At 36.7% G+C, this 13,901-nt stretch overlaps 1 protein-coding gene across 1 annotated transcript in view; it reads left to right on the top strand.

The window, feature by feature from the left end:
• Positions 1-3,695: 3,695 nt before the first annotated feature.
• The window catches only part of LOC106474064 (caveolin-1-like), a gene marked incomplete at its 3' end in the record, with an annotated part of 16,612 nt that continues 6,406 nt past the window's right edge, over positions 3,696-13,901 (top strand). Inside the window, exon 1 of the mRNA XM_013934751.2 lies at positions 3,696-3,899. The remainder of the gene's footprint in view (positions 3,900-13,901) is intronic.

Below are 13,901 nucleotides of genomic sequence, written 5' to 3'. Positions count from 1 at the left end.
TTTTGTAAAAACAATTCCTAACAGAGTTCATTTCCTAACACAGGTTATTGTGTAAAAACCACTTCTTAACACAGGTCATTTTGTAAAAACCACTTTCTAACACAGATCATTTTGTAAAAAGCACTTCTTAACACAGGTCATCTTGTAAAAACCACTTTCTATAACACAGGTTATTTTGTAAAAACCACTTTCTAACACAGGTTATTTCGTAAAAACAATTCCTAACAAAGTTCATTTCCTAACACAGGTTATTGTGTAAAATCCACTTCTTAACACAGGTCATTGTGTAAAAACCAATTTCTAAAACAGGTCATTTTGGACAAACTACTTCCTAATACAGGCCATTTTTTAAAACCATTTCTTAACACAGGTCATTTTGTAAAAACCACTTTCTAACACAGGTTATTTTGTAAAAACCAATTTCTAAAACAGGTCATTTTGGACAAACTACTTCCTAATACAGGCCATTTTTTAAAACCCACTTCCTAACACTGGTCATTTTGTAAAACCATTTCGTAACACAGGTTATTTTGAAGAAATAACTTACTAACAAAGGTCATTTTGTAAAATCCACTTCCTAACGCTGGTAATTTTGTAGAAACCACTTCTTTACACAGGTCATTTTGTAAAATCCACTTTCTAACACTGATTATTTTGTAACAACCATTTTCTAACATAGGTTATTTTGTAAAAACTACTTTCTAACACAGGTCATTTTGTAAAAACCAATTCTAAACGCTAGTTATTTTGTAAAAATCACTTTTTAACGTTGGTCATTTTGTAAAAACCACCTCCTAATACAGGTCATTTTGAAAAAAACACTTCCTAACACTGGTCATTTTGTAAAATCAATTCCTTACACAAGTTATTTTGTAAAACTACTTACTAACCCAGGTAGTTTTGTAACATCTACTTCCTAACGTTGGATATTGTGTAAAAATCACTTTCTACCGCTGGTAATTGTATAAAACCACTTCCTAATACTGGTCATTTTGTAAGACCCACTTCCCAACACAGGTAATTTTGTAAATCCACTTCCTTACGCTGGTCAGTTAGTAAAATCCAGTTTCTAACGCTGGTCATTTTGTAAAATCCTCTTCTTCACACAGGCTATTTTGTTAAATCCTCTTTATAACGCTGTTTATTTTGTAAACCACTTCCTAACACATGCTATTTTGTAAGACTCACGTTCTAACGCTGGTAAGTTTGTAAAAACACTTCCTAATACAGGTCACTTTGTAAAAACAAATCCTAACACAGGCCATTTTGTAAAAATACATTTCCTAATACAAGTCCTTTTGTAAAAACCACTTCCTAAAATAGGTCGTTTTATAAAACCAATTCCTAAAACAGGACATTTTGTAAAATACATTTCCTAATACAAGTCCTTTTGTAAAAACCACTTCCTAAAATAGGTCGTTTTATAAAACCAATTCCTAAAACAGGACATTTTGTAAAAACCACTTCCTAAAACAGGTCATTTTGTAAAACCAATTCCTAACGCTCGTTACTTTGTAAAAAACATTTTGTAACGCTGGTCATTTTGTAGAAACCACTTGCAAACGTTGGTTGTTGGGTAAAAATCCCTTTCTAACGCTGATCACTTTATAAAACCACTTTTTAACACAGGTCATTTTACAAAACCACTTTCTAACACAGGTTATTTTGTAAAAACCAATTTCTAAAACAGGTCATTTTTTAAAAAAACACTTCCTAGCGCTGATCATTTTGTAAAAACCCACTTTCTATCGTTGGTCCTTTTGTAAAAATCCCTCCCTGACACAAACCATTTTGTAACACCAATTTCTAACACAGGTCATTTTGTAAAAACCACTTACTAACACAAATCATTTTGTAAAAACCACTTCCTTAACACAGGTCAATTTTTAAAGTCACTTCATAGCACTGGTCATTTTGTAAAACCACTTCCTCATACAGGAATTTTTCATAGCACTTTGCAAGGAAGTATCAATAACAACATTTCACAAAACAAACATTAAAATAGGAACGTTACAGATTTGTGTCTCCATACATACACACACGTGTTGGGTATTTTCACCCTAGAAGTTTTGAGACTAACTATTCAGCCAGATTTACTGCTCTGAGTTTGTTCACCTTAGTGGCATAATGTGAAGCTAGAACCGCGTTGCTGATACCATTATCAGCGGAGCTATTAAGTATCAAACTATACTGACAAATCACCTACAGGATATCAGTTATATTTTACATCTATTGCCATACCGTTATTGGTAAAGGCTAAGAAATACGTTCTTCTGTAAGCTAACATTTACAAAGTTATTATATACATTAATGATATACATGTTTAATGGCGCGTATCATCGTTGAGGAGACATGTATTACGGTTTTCACTGAGCACAATGAATTCTCAACTAATAGTTAGGTTTGGGTTCATTTTCTATACGTTTCTTGTAACGGAGCACAACTACACAAAGATGTATCTACATAACTTCGTAAAAATTCATGTACTTCAAAATGTACATATATAAATGTACAAAGTATTATGTAATTCACTGAAGTCTTCTGTATTTAACTTCACAGTATAGGAATCAGCTTTCACACAATTAGCATTTACACTTTGGTAAACAGAAAATGTATTTGACTTCACAGTATAGTGTAAATGCTAATTGTGTGAAAGCTGATTCCTGTACTGTGAAGTCAAATACATTTACCGTTTACCAAAGTGTAAATGCTAATTGTGTGAAAGCTGATTCCAGATGCTAATTGTGTGAAAGCTGATTCCTATACTGTGAAGTCAAATACATTTACCGTTTACCAATCTTCGGTTTCGAGCTTTGCTCACTACAGACTTCGAACCTCACAACCCATAAACCTACAGTGTATTCGGTTTCTCTTCACATACATTTAAATCGAGTGAGGCAGCTCTACATCATATTGTCTTTCATTTTACCTTATTTTACCGTTTACCAAAGTGTAAATGCTAATTGTGTGAAAGCTGATTCCAGTACTGTGAAGTTAATTACATTTACCGTTTACCAAAGTGTAAATGCTAATTGTGTGAAAGCTGATTCCTATACTGTGAAGTCAAATACATTTACCGTTTGCCAACGTGTAAATGCTAATTGTGTGAAAGCTGATTCCTATACTGTGAAGTCAAATACATTTACCGTTTACCAAAGTGTAAATGCTAATTGTGTGAAAGCTGATTCCTATACTGTGAAGTCAAATACATTTACCGTTTACCAATGTGTCCTGCATATATCTAGTTTATAACGTTCGAAGTCGAATATCCCAGTCGTCAGCATGTCAGACTGTGGATCCGAGGCTTGCGCCCCGTTTCTTAAAAAAAAAATTGAACTCCGCACTTTGAGGCAGTGGGTGCATTATAAGAGTGACAGTTAGATCCCACTATTCGATTAGAGTAGCCCAAGAGTTGGCGGTGGGTGGTGTTGACTTTCTACCTTCCCTCTAGTCTATCACTTCATAATAGTACAGGTAACCCTCGTGTAGCTTTGCGCGGGATTCAACAAACAAAAATTGAAACCGAAGAATGTGTAAATAAGTGTGGGTGTGTGGCTTGACTTGGGCTATTATGTTTTTGGGCCAATGTGCGTGATCGTGAACCAGATGTTTCTCCGATGGTGTTTGCGATAATACATTTTAAAATACGAAGCACGGATAGATCAAATTCAAATGGTAGCTGACAAAAAGTAAGCACGAGCGAAACAATAACAGATCGCAGTTTTTCCAGATTTAGCCGACCGAGTACGTCACAGAAACTTAAAATACGATTGGACGAGAGCATCGTTCCTGTGTTTTCGTTTCACGACGTGGGTCGCTCGCCTCTTCTTTTGACAGAAACTTTACTGCTGTAGACTTGGACCACTGAGAAGTTCTGATAACTTGCAGTCAACAATCAGGTAAGAAAATTTGTTCATCTTAGTATAAGTAGATGTATGTTACACATGATGCAAGAAATCACAGGGAAACAATACGCAACGCCAAGCTCTTAAGTTTTTTGCTTCTTGTCTTGTCATACATTCTGTCGTCTTTTAAGAACCCCTCTTCCAAATGTGTGTATTTATGTTCTGAAAGACAAACAATACCGTAGGCTTAAAAATATGGAGTTCCTGGTTTATTCTGAACGCAACCGATATGACGTATCACGTGACTAGCAAAATATACACCAGCGGGAATTTCTATTAGTTTGACGTTAAGCACAAAGCTACACAGTGGGCTGTCTGTGCTGCACCCACCACTTGTATCGAAACCCGGTTTTTAGTGTTAAGCCTTAAGACCTGCTGCTGAGCCTCTAAGGGGAGGGGGCAGGGCGATTCTATAACTACAAGAAAATGTAGACAGTTTGTTTGATGTTATGCGCAAAGCTAAACAATGGGCTGTCTATGCTGTACAGATAGCCCATTGTTTTTAGCGTTTATCAGCCTTCAGACTTACCGCCGAGCTACTGACGTGGGTGGGGTGGGGGAAGGCAATTCAGACAGATAAGCAAATGTATTTTCGACGATATGAAAAAAAAGATAATTATTTCACTATTCTGTATAAACTAATTACAAATATGAGTAAAATATGTTTGTTTTTTCGAATTTTCGCGCTAAGTTACACAATGGACTATCTACGCACACCGGTTCCTAATTTAACTGAAGCGGTAGATTAGAGGGTGTGTCTCAACCACTGGTCCGTGGGATTTCACGAAAACAGACAGAATATTCATGTGTAAATCGTCATGTTTTTTCGTTGAATTTGCACCTTAGTGGTTCGTGACAGTTGAGAGAAGCAGTGAACCTGTCCCTGGTATCAGAAAGGTTGAGAAATGCTGGATTAGAAGAAAGACAGCTAGATAAAGATATCCTCGCTAACCCTTGGGCTACTTCTTGATTAGAAGAAAGACAGCTAGATCAAGATACCCCCGCTAACCCTTGGGCTACTCTTGGATTAGAAGAAAGGTAGCTAGATAAAGATACCCCCGCTAACCCTTGGGCTACTCTTGGATTAGACGAAAGGCAGTTAGATAAAGATAGCCTCGCTAACTCTTGGGCTACTCTTTGATTAGTAGCAAGGCAGTTAGATAAAGATAGCCTCGCTAACTCTTGGGCTACTCTTGGATTAGTAGCAAGGCAGTTAGATAAAGATAGCCTCGTTAACTCTTGGGCTACTCTTTGATTAGTAGCAAGGCAGTTAGATAAAGATAGCCTCGCTAACCCTTGGGCTACTCTTGGATTAGTAGCAAGGCAGTTAGATAAAGATAGCCTCGTTAACTCTTGGGCTACTCTTTGATTAGTAGCAAGGCAATTAGATAAAGATAGCCTCGCTAACCCTTGCCTGAACGATAGAAGAATTTGACACCAATGGTCCCAAAGTGCTGAGCGCGTTTTTGCGGGAACGAGACATGAACCACGAACTCTTGGATTCACAGTCTCGGAACCCCAATCACTAGGCCACGCCCAGCCTGAGTGTGACGGGGGAGAAGATCAGTATTTTGTTAAACTTTTTATCAACAGAGTATGAACTTAGATGGAGTTTACACGTAGTTGGGTGTATTGACAGTTTTATAACTATGTGTACCATTCTTGTTTTTCTTTGACATACAAAAACTTCGTGTCGTGCTGTTCGCCGTTTACAAATAGTCGGCAAATTACCCTTTGTGCAGGATATTCTAAAGTTGCCATGCCTATTCTTTCAAAACTTATTACATTCAATTACAAGTCAAGGCACTAGTGTTTCACGTGAGTAAACTTCCCCAATTACCACACGGCGAGATACCGCAGACTGCTCGTTTCCTAGCGACGAGAGTGTCGGTTCTCACGAGCTCCAATCTCTAGTCTGAAGAGTACATATCCTGATAGAAAGAAGAGTGGCATTTGTATAAATGGCTTTTAACTTCATAATTATTACAATATAATACTCGTATGAGTATTCTGGGGGGCTAGGTTTTAATTCAACTAGGTAAGGTAAGGATAGCTGTCGTACTCACGTGAATGTTATAAAGAATACGATGATATTTAAATAGACGCTGAAATATTTGTGTTCGTGGTCAAATATACATTAAAAAGGTTGAGAAGATACATGGGATTTCAAGAACTGTCGTGAACGTCAAATAGGCATTGTTAGAATTGTAGAAATAATCAAGAGAACATTGTTAGAATTGTAGTGATAATCAAGAGAAATTGTTAGAATTGTAGTGATAATCAAGAGAACATTGTTAGAATTGTAGTGATAATCAAGAGAACATTATTAAAATTATAGTAAATAATGGACATTGTTATAGTTTTGGTGATAGTCAAATGGACATTGTTATAATTTTGGTGATAGTCAAATGGACATTGTTATAGTTTTGGTGATAGTCAAATGGACATTGTTATAATTTTGGTGATAGTCAAATGGACATTATTATAGTTTTGGTGGTAATCAAGAGGACATTGTTATAGTTTTGGTGATAGTCAAATGGACATTGTTATAATTTTGGTGATAGTCAAATGGACATTGTTATAATTTTGGTGATAGTCAAATGGACATTGTTTTAATTTTGGTGATAGTCAAATGGACATTGTTATAATCGTGTTGCTCAAGAGTAGCTTCAAGAGAAGTTAGTAAGATGAGAACTTACTTTTGGTCCGCTAGTATAGCTGTCTGGAGACATTGCAGCCCCCCCCCCCCCCAGTGGCACAGCGGTATGTCTGCAGACTTACAACGCTAGAATCTGGGTATCTATACCCCTGGTTAGCAGAGCACAGATAGCCCATTGTGTTGCTTTGTGCTTAATTTCAAACAAAACAAAAAACAAAAGAGACACAGTTGTTGACAACCCGCAAGATGACCACTGTTTTACAGTAAGGGATCGACTCAACTGCTGAGGGTCAGCTTCCTAATTGATTCAAACTGAGTTAAATCAGCTATCAGAACTCAAACTAATTGATACATGCATCATGGTTCTAGAGTTTGACAGACCCAAACTAATGGGTACATGCATCATGCTCCTAGTGTTTGACAGAACCCAAAGTAATGGGTACATGCATCATGCTTCTAGTGTTTGACAGAACCCAAACTAATTGGTACATGCACCATGCTCCTAGTGTTTGACAGAACCCAAAGTAATGGGTATATGCATCATGCTTCTAGTGTTTGACAGAACTGAAACTAATGGGTACATGTGTCATGCTTCTGGTGTTTGACAGAACTCAAACTAATTGGTACATGTACCATGCTCCTAGTGTTTGACAGACCCAAACTAATGGGTACATGCATCATGCTTCTAGTGTTTGACAGACCCAAACTAATGGGTACATGCATCATGCTTCTAGTGTTTGACAGAACCCAAAGTAATGGGTACATGCATCATGCTTCTAGTGCTTGACAGAACTGAAACTAATGGGTACATGTGTCATGCTTTTAGTGTTTGACAGAACTCAAACTAATTGGTACATGTACCATGCTCCTAGTGTTTGACAGACCCAAACTAATGGGTACATGCATCATGCTTCTAGTGTTTGACAGACCCAAACTAATGGGTACATGCATCATGCTTCTAGTGTTTGACAGAACTGAAACTAATGGGTACATGCATCATGCTTCTAGTGTTTGACAGACCCAAACTAATGGGTACATGTGTCATGCTTCTGGTGTTTGACTGAACTGAAACTAATGGGTACATGTGTCATGCTTTTAGTGTTTGACAGAACTCAAACTAATTGGTACATGCATCATGCTTCTAGTGTTTGACAGAACCCAAACTAATGGGTACATGCATCATGCTTCTAGTGTTTGACAGAACTGAAACTAATGGGTACATGTGTCATGCTTCTAGTGTTTGACAGAACTCAAACTAATGGGTACATGCGTCATGCTTCTAGTGTTTGACAGAACCCAAACTAATGGGTACATGTGTCATGCTTCTAGTGCTTGACATTTGTTGTTAGAGGCTTATTACCAAAAGTAAATTTTCTTTTCCAACGACTTTACTTCCATTTATAAGTTTTGACACAGCTGTGTGTTATAATACTGACACGCGCACCAGCTCACAGATCATTAGGTAAAGCGTGGCCTAGTGGCTAGCGTGCAAGACTGTGGATCCGAAGGCATTTGGTTCATTTCGCTCTGCTCCAGAATCGCGCTCCGCCCTTTTGGTTCCCAAACATTATAAGAGTGACGGTCAGATCCCTCTATTCGATGAGTAAAGAGTAGCGTAAGAGATGGTGGCAGATACTATATGACTATCTGCTTTCTCTCTAGTTTATCAGTTCAAATTAGGGATGGCTAATGCAGGCAGCCCTTTTGTAGCTTTGTGTGAATGTCCGTAACAAACACTGCAGGCAGCCCTTTTGTAGCTTTGTGTGAATATCCGTAACAAACACTGCAGGCAGCCCTTTTGTAGCTTTGTGTGAATATCCGTAACAAACACAGATCATTAACCATTTACTTAGCACTGAGTGAACCATTTCGTTGCTTTATTTTCAAATTGAATTTTTAATGGGCTATCTGTGCTCTGCCCACCACGGGTATCGAAACCCGGATTCTAGCGATGTAAGTCCGCAGACATACCGCTGTGCCACTGGGGGGCAAATTATTTGGAACCTATATATAGTCATCCTTAATTCTGTAAGGAAGGCAACTAATCAATAACACCCACCGCCAATTAGGGAACTACTTTTGTCTGACCGAATAATTGGGCTTGGCTGTCACTCTTGTAGAGTATCCACGTGCCTAAATTGCGTAGAAGTCGTTTCTGGGACGAACGAGTCACAAACCATGAATCTTTAGATTCACGTTCCGGGCACTCTAACCAGTAACTGAACTCTGAGTAATAAGCTTTAGCAATGCCACAGCTAATGATTAAACCACCCCCGAAGACAACTATACCCTTATGGTACGATTGGGTAAGAGCAAAAGAAAATCCCACTCTGGGGGTGACTAAAAACATACGAAAAAAATGACAGTTTCTGTAAATGAAACTAAACTATGTCGAAACAGTTAAGATTAACAATTTTATTTAACCCTATACGTTTCACATTATTCTTATGTTTATTGATTCTAAAAAAAATGTATAAGGAATAACGCGGTAAAGTTTTATCATATTACACGCGGTTTAGGCTGTCATCAAGGTCTGTTTCACGGAACGCGTGAATGAAATTGCACGTGATTTTCTGGTACATCTAACCTTGGAAGCATGTCTTAAAATGACGTCTTTCGTTTTGGTTTTTTTTCTTGGAGAGCAAGAAGATATCTTGTGGTGGGCAGTTGCCAGATGTAAACACAAAATAAAAACTTCTGCAACTCCCTAGTCCTGAACTGTTTAAAAAAAAACAGAGCGGCCCAAAAATGTTTACTGAAAGTCCAGTGTGAAATTCACATAACTTTAAATGCTGGTAGTCTGTAGCTAATTTTCAAATTGTTGTTGTACCACTGTTGTATGTGACCACGAATGAAGAGCGACTCTTTTCAAGTTCTAAGAGTGACAGTCAAATTCCTCTTCTATTCGACTAGAGTAGCCTAAGAGTTGGCAGTTGATGGTGTTGACTAGCCGCCTTCCCTTTAGTTGATCACTTCAAATTTGGAGTCTGCTAGCGTAGAAAACCCCCTGCGCGAAATTCAAAATAAACAGAGTACGTAAGAGAGTCCCAGATCCCAAAAAATAAAGAAAAAGAGCTTGTGAAATATTGGGAACTACCTGCACTAACCGTCCCTAATACGACCAGAAGGAAGGCAACTAGTAAACACCACCTACCGCCAACTCTTTGGCTATTCTAATCGAATATTGGGATTTGGCCGTCACTCTTATAACGCACCCAGAGCCCGAAACTGCATAGTGCGTCTTTGAGACAACAAAGCGCGAACCATGAGGCATGGTGTAAAATAACAATAAGTATATAGAGAGAGAAAGTTAAAATTTCCTTAGTTTAATTCTGATGTGTAGCGACAAAAATTATACTTCATCAACCTAATCCAGTTCACACCAAAACAGTCCACTATTATAAACAGCGTTTCCCCCACTGAAATGTCCCAGCCGTCCTAAAGAGCTCTGGTATTGGATATAGCAGATATGGTGTAGTTAATATTTTAGTATTGTACATTCTTCTTTAGTTTCACACAGAATTTCATAAGATTATAAAATAAAACAACTATATATATATATACTAACTGGAGTACCCATCCGCTAGACGGTGAAATAAAAACTCGTTTGTAACAACGGATAGGAAATTGTGAATCTATTTTTTATTTAATGGCTTAATAAACATTAAAAGGGCAATACAAATACATAATGGGACCAATACTGAAAGGAAAAACATATTGTTTTCATGAATTCTGTCAATATGAAACTATTTGGGGGTCAAACCCCCCTCATGTCATCCTAAATCACTGTATCATGCTTGCTTGGTGCTGATTGATCTAGAAATATAGAAACGTATAAGGAACAGATGGCTGAAAAGTTCGATCAAACAGACACAACCTTATTAGATATACATTCCAAATATAAGAATAAGAATAAAATAGACTAGTGACGTGGCTTTATATTTGATTTACCCGAAACAATTGAACTGGGAACTTGTTGAATTATGAAAGCCAAGTAGCCCCCACTGGCTCAGCGGCAAGTCTAAAGGTTTATAATAACACTAAAAATCGGGTTTCGATATCTGTGGTGGGCATATCTCAGATAGTCCATTGTGTAGCTTTGAACTTAAAACAACGATAACAATTTAAACTGAAATGTTATTGTTTCTTAACAAATTCCAACGAATCTTTATTCCTTCTGGTCCCTGTTTACTTCAAGGTTTATTTCAAATCCAAATTGAGACAACCAACTATAGTCTGTGTTAAAATTCCAGCAGACACACACGTGCACGGTAAATGCTAGAAATCGAACACTGGAAACTCAACAAGTCCTCTAATTTTAAACATGTGGTTACGTTTAAATTGAGCTTCTAGCGCTCACTTCATATCTTCTTTCATATCCTTATACAATTTCCTTAGAAACGTTAAATGTCATCACTGAATGAAAGAGTAAACTTTAAAATACCAGAAAAAAGGTGAACTAAATTTGTCAAAACCGAAATGAGACCACGAGAAGAAGGCGAGGAGGTTCGTACACTCTTCTTTTACGTATTTACTTTACTTACTTAGAATATATATAGATAATACAAGTAATTTTGTAGGATATTTTGAAGATTTAAACAAGGATATTATAGTATCAGGTTTAGCTGTTATTTGATTACTAAGACAAATAAGCCGGAAATGTAGTATATTACTTGATCCACAAGTACTTTAAAGCGGCGTCTGGACAATTTAGTACACCTCAACAGCGTGGGAATATCACTAATCCCCGACAGTGTGTGTGGGCGGGGCTAGTTTTCAGTTTCACGAATCTCCCATGTTGTTTCAGAGACTCTCCCAAGGATGGTATATAACTGATAAGATTTCATGGTTTGATTTTCATAAGGAAGTTTTTTTTTTATTTAATCAAGCAAAAATATTAAATTTTAGGTTTTGAAGGGGGAAAAAGTTTCTTTAAAACCTGGGCATAAACATATAGTCCACAATTAAGGCACGTGCAAATCTCGTAACTAAACTTCATTGAAACTGCTTGCATTTTGAACGTTCATTTAAACATGTACTGTATCCTTACATTGCAAGCAGTTCTTTCATAAACCTTCACGTTACATATCTTTAATGAAATTTAATATTTAGGTTTATTCCTAAATATATATGTATATAGTTCATGTAAATCTAAGATCCAGAACCTGTTTTGGAATATATATATATAAATACATATAGTTCACGTAAATCTAAGATCCAGAACCTGTTTTGGATTATACATATATACATATAGTTCACGTAAATCTAAGATCCAGAACCTGTTTTGGATTATATATACATACATATAGTTCACGTAAATCTAAGATCCAGAACCTGTTTTGGATTATACATACATACATATAGTTCACGTAAATCTAAGATCCAGAACCTGTTTTGGATTATACATATATACATATATTTCACGTAAATCAACCCGACTAGCCGCCCTTAATTTAGAAGTGATACATTAGGGTCAGGGCAACTAGTCAACACCGCCCACCGCCAACGAATAGTGGGATTGGCTGTACATTACATAACCGTCCCGCCAAACATGCTCGCCCTTTCAGCCTTGGAGGCGTTATAATGTGACGGTGAATTCCACTATTCGTTGGTAAAAGAGTAGCCCAAGTCTTACACACTGCTAAATTAGGGACGGCTAGCGCAGATAGCCCTCGTGTAGCCTTGCGCGAAATTCAAAAACTAACAAACTATGTATTTGTTAATTTCATTTCTGAATTTCAGTGAAAAAAAAAAAGAAAGACGAAATAAATCAAACTTTGTTTTATTGTAAAAAAACATCAATATTTATAGATAAGAATGGTGCGTGTGTAGCGAAAGATGAGTAGATTGGGGGTTTGATTCTTACCAGCTGAATTTAACGATGGGAACTGTTGAAAAAAATCAAACGCGTGTAAATAAACCCTTCTCCGCTCTAGTGTTGGAATTTTTTTAAAACTTCCGATGTAATCCATACCTAAACAAACAACGCCTTTGTTACAACTGTGGACCCATTCTTCCTTTCTTTCGTGTCTTTCGTTGTCCACCGCGTTCTTGCAATTCAATCTTCTGTCAAAAAAACAAAAACAATCTGGGCTTGAGTTAGTCCCTGGTGGATCATAAGGGCAATTGAATTAATGTTTATGATGGTATTTTCTTCTTTTACAGCATTCACCCATAACATCAAATATGATATGTAAAAATTCAATCCTCAGCTCCACGCGGTGGTAAGTTAAAGGTGAAATCCACTTATAAAATGTTTTTGACTATTCCACGATAGTAAGAAGTAGGTGTAAATACAGTTATAAAATCTTTTTCACCATCACTACAAGATAGGGTGCAGAAGATAAAAATTTTGTTACGAATCTTAAACTAACCACAATTTTAAATGGTATATGAACAAAAATTAGAGTACCCACAACGTTCCGCTGAGGTTAACACAGTTTTGAGTATGAATAAGCACGGGGTGAAAGTGACGTTGTTGTAATAATTACTTTCAATCTAATTAGAATAAAATACGTTCTCCTAATACGTTCCATGGGATTAATCAAGCACCTGTTGTTCAGTTGTTGTGTTTATATATTCTCCTATTATGTTCCAGTGGATTAATCAAGCACCTGTTGTTCAGTTGTTGTGTTTATACATTCTCCTATTACGTTCCAGGGGATTGATCAAGCACCTGCTGTTCAGTTATTGTACTTATACATTCTCCTATTACGTTCCAGGGGATTAATCAAGCACCTACTGTTCAGTTATTGTGTTTATATATTCTCCTATTACGTTATTTTATTATATTCAGTGGTGTGAGATCCTGAACTGAAACTGTTTGTTAGTGCGTTACAAAGCTACAAAGTCAGACAAGTACCACATTTTACCCATTATTTTTTCTTTTCTTTTTTTTTAAATGCAAGAGAGTTGGACCTCATTCAATCGGATGTTTTAGAAAGTAGGCGCAACAGATGAAATAACATCATTTGCAAATGTAATAACTTCAGTACACATAGTGGCTGTCAAAAAGAAAGTTGATAAAGTAACAACTGCGAATGCATTTTTGTTATTTGACGTTGTATTAAGTACAAATAACATAATAGCTTTGACGTTGTATTAAGTACAGATAACATAATAGCTCTGACGTTGTATTAAGTACAGATAACATAATAGCTTTGACGTTGTATTAAGTACAGATAACATAATAGTCTTGACGTTGTATTAAGTACAGATAATATAACAGTCTTGACGTTGTATTAAGTACAGATAATATAACAGTCTTGACGTTGTATTAAGTACAAATAACATAATAGCTTTGACGTTGTATTAAGTACAGATAACATAATAGCTTT

The sequence above is a fragment of the Limulus polyphemus genome, unplaced genomic scaffold (assembly GCF_000517525.1).
Source record: "Limulus polyphemus unplaced genomic scaffold, Limulus_polyphemus-2.1.2 Scaffold6780, whole genome shotgun sequence".
NCBI lineage: Eukaryota > Metazoa > Arthropoda > Merostomata > Xiphosura > Limulidae > Limulus > Limulus polyphemus.
The sequence above is the reverse complement of the archived record's forward strand: the minus strand, read 5'-3'. Positions and strand labels throughout refer to the sequence as shown.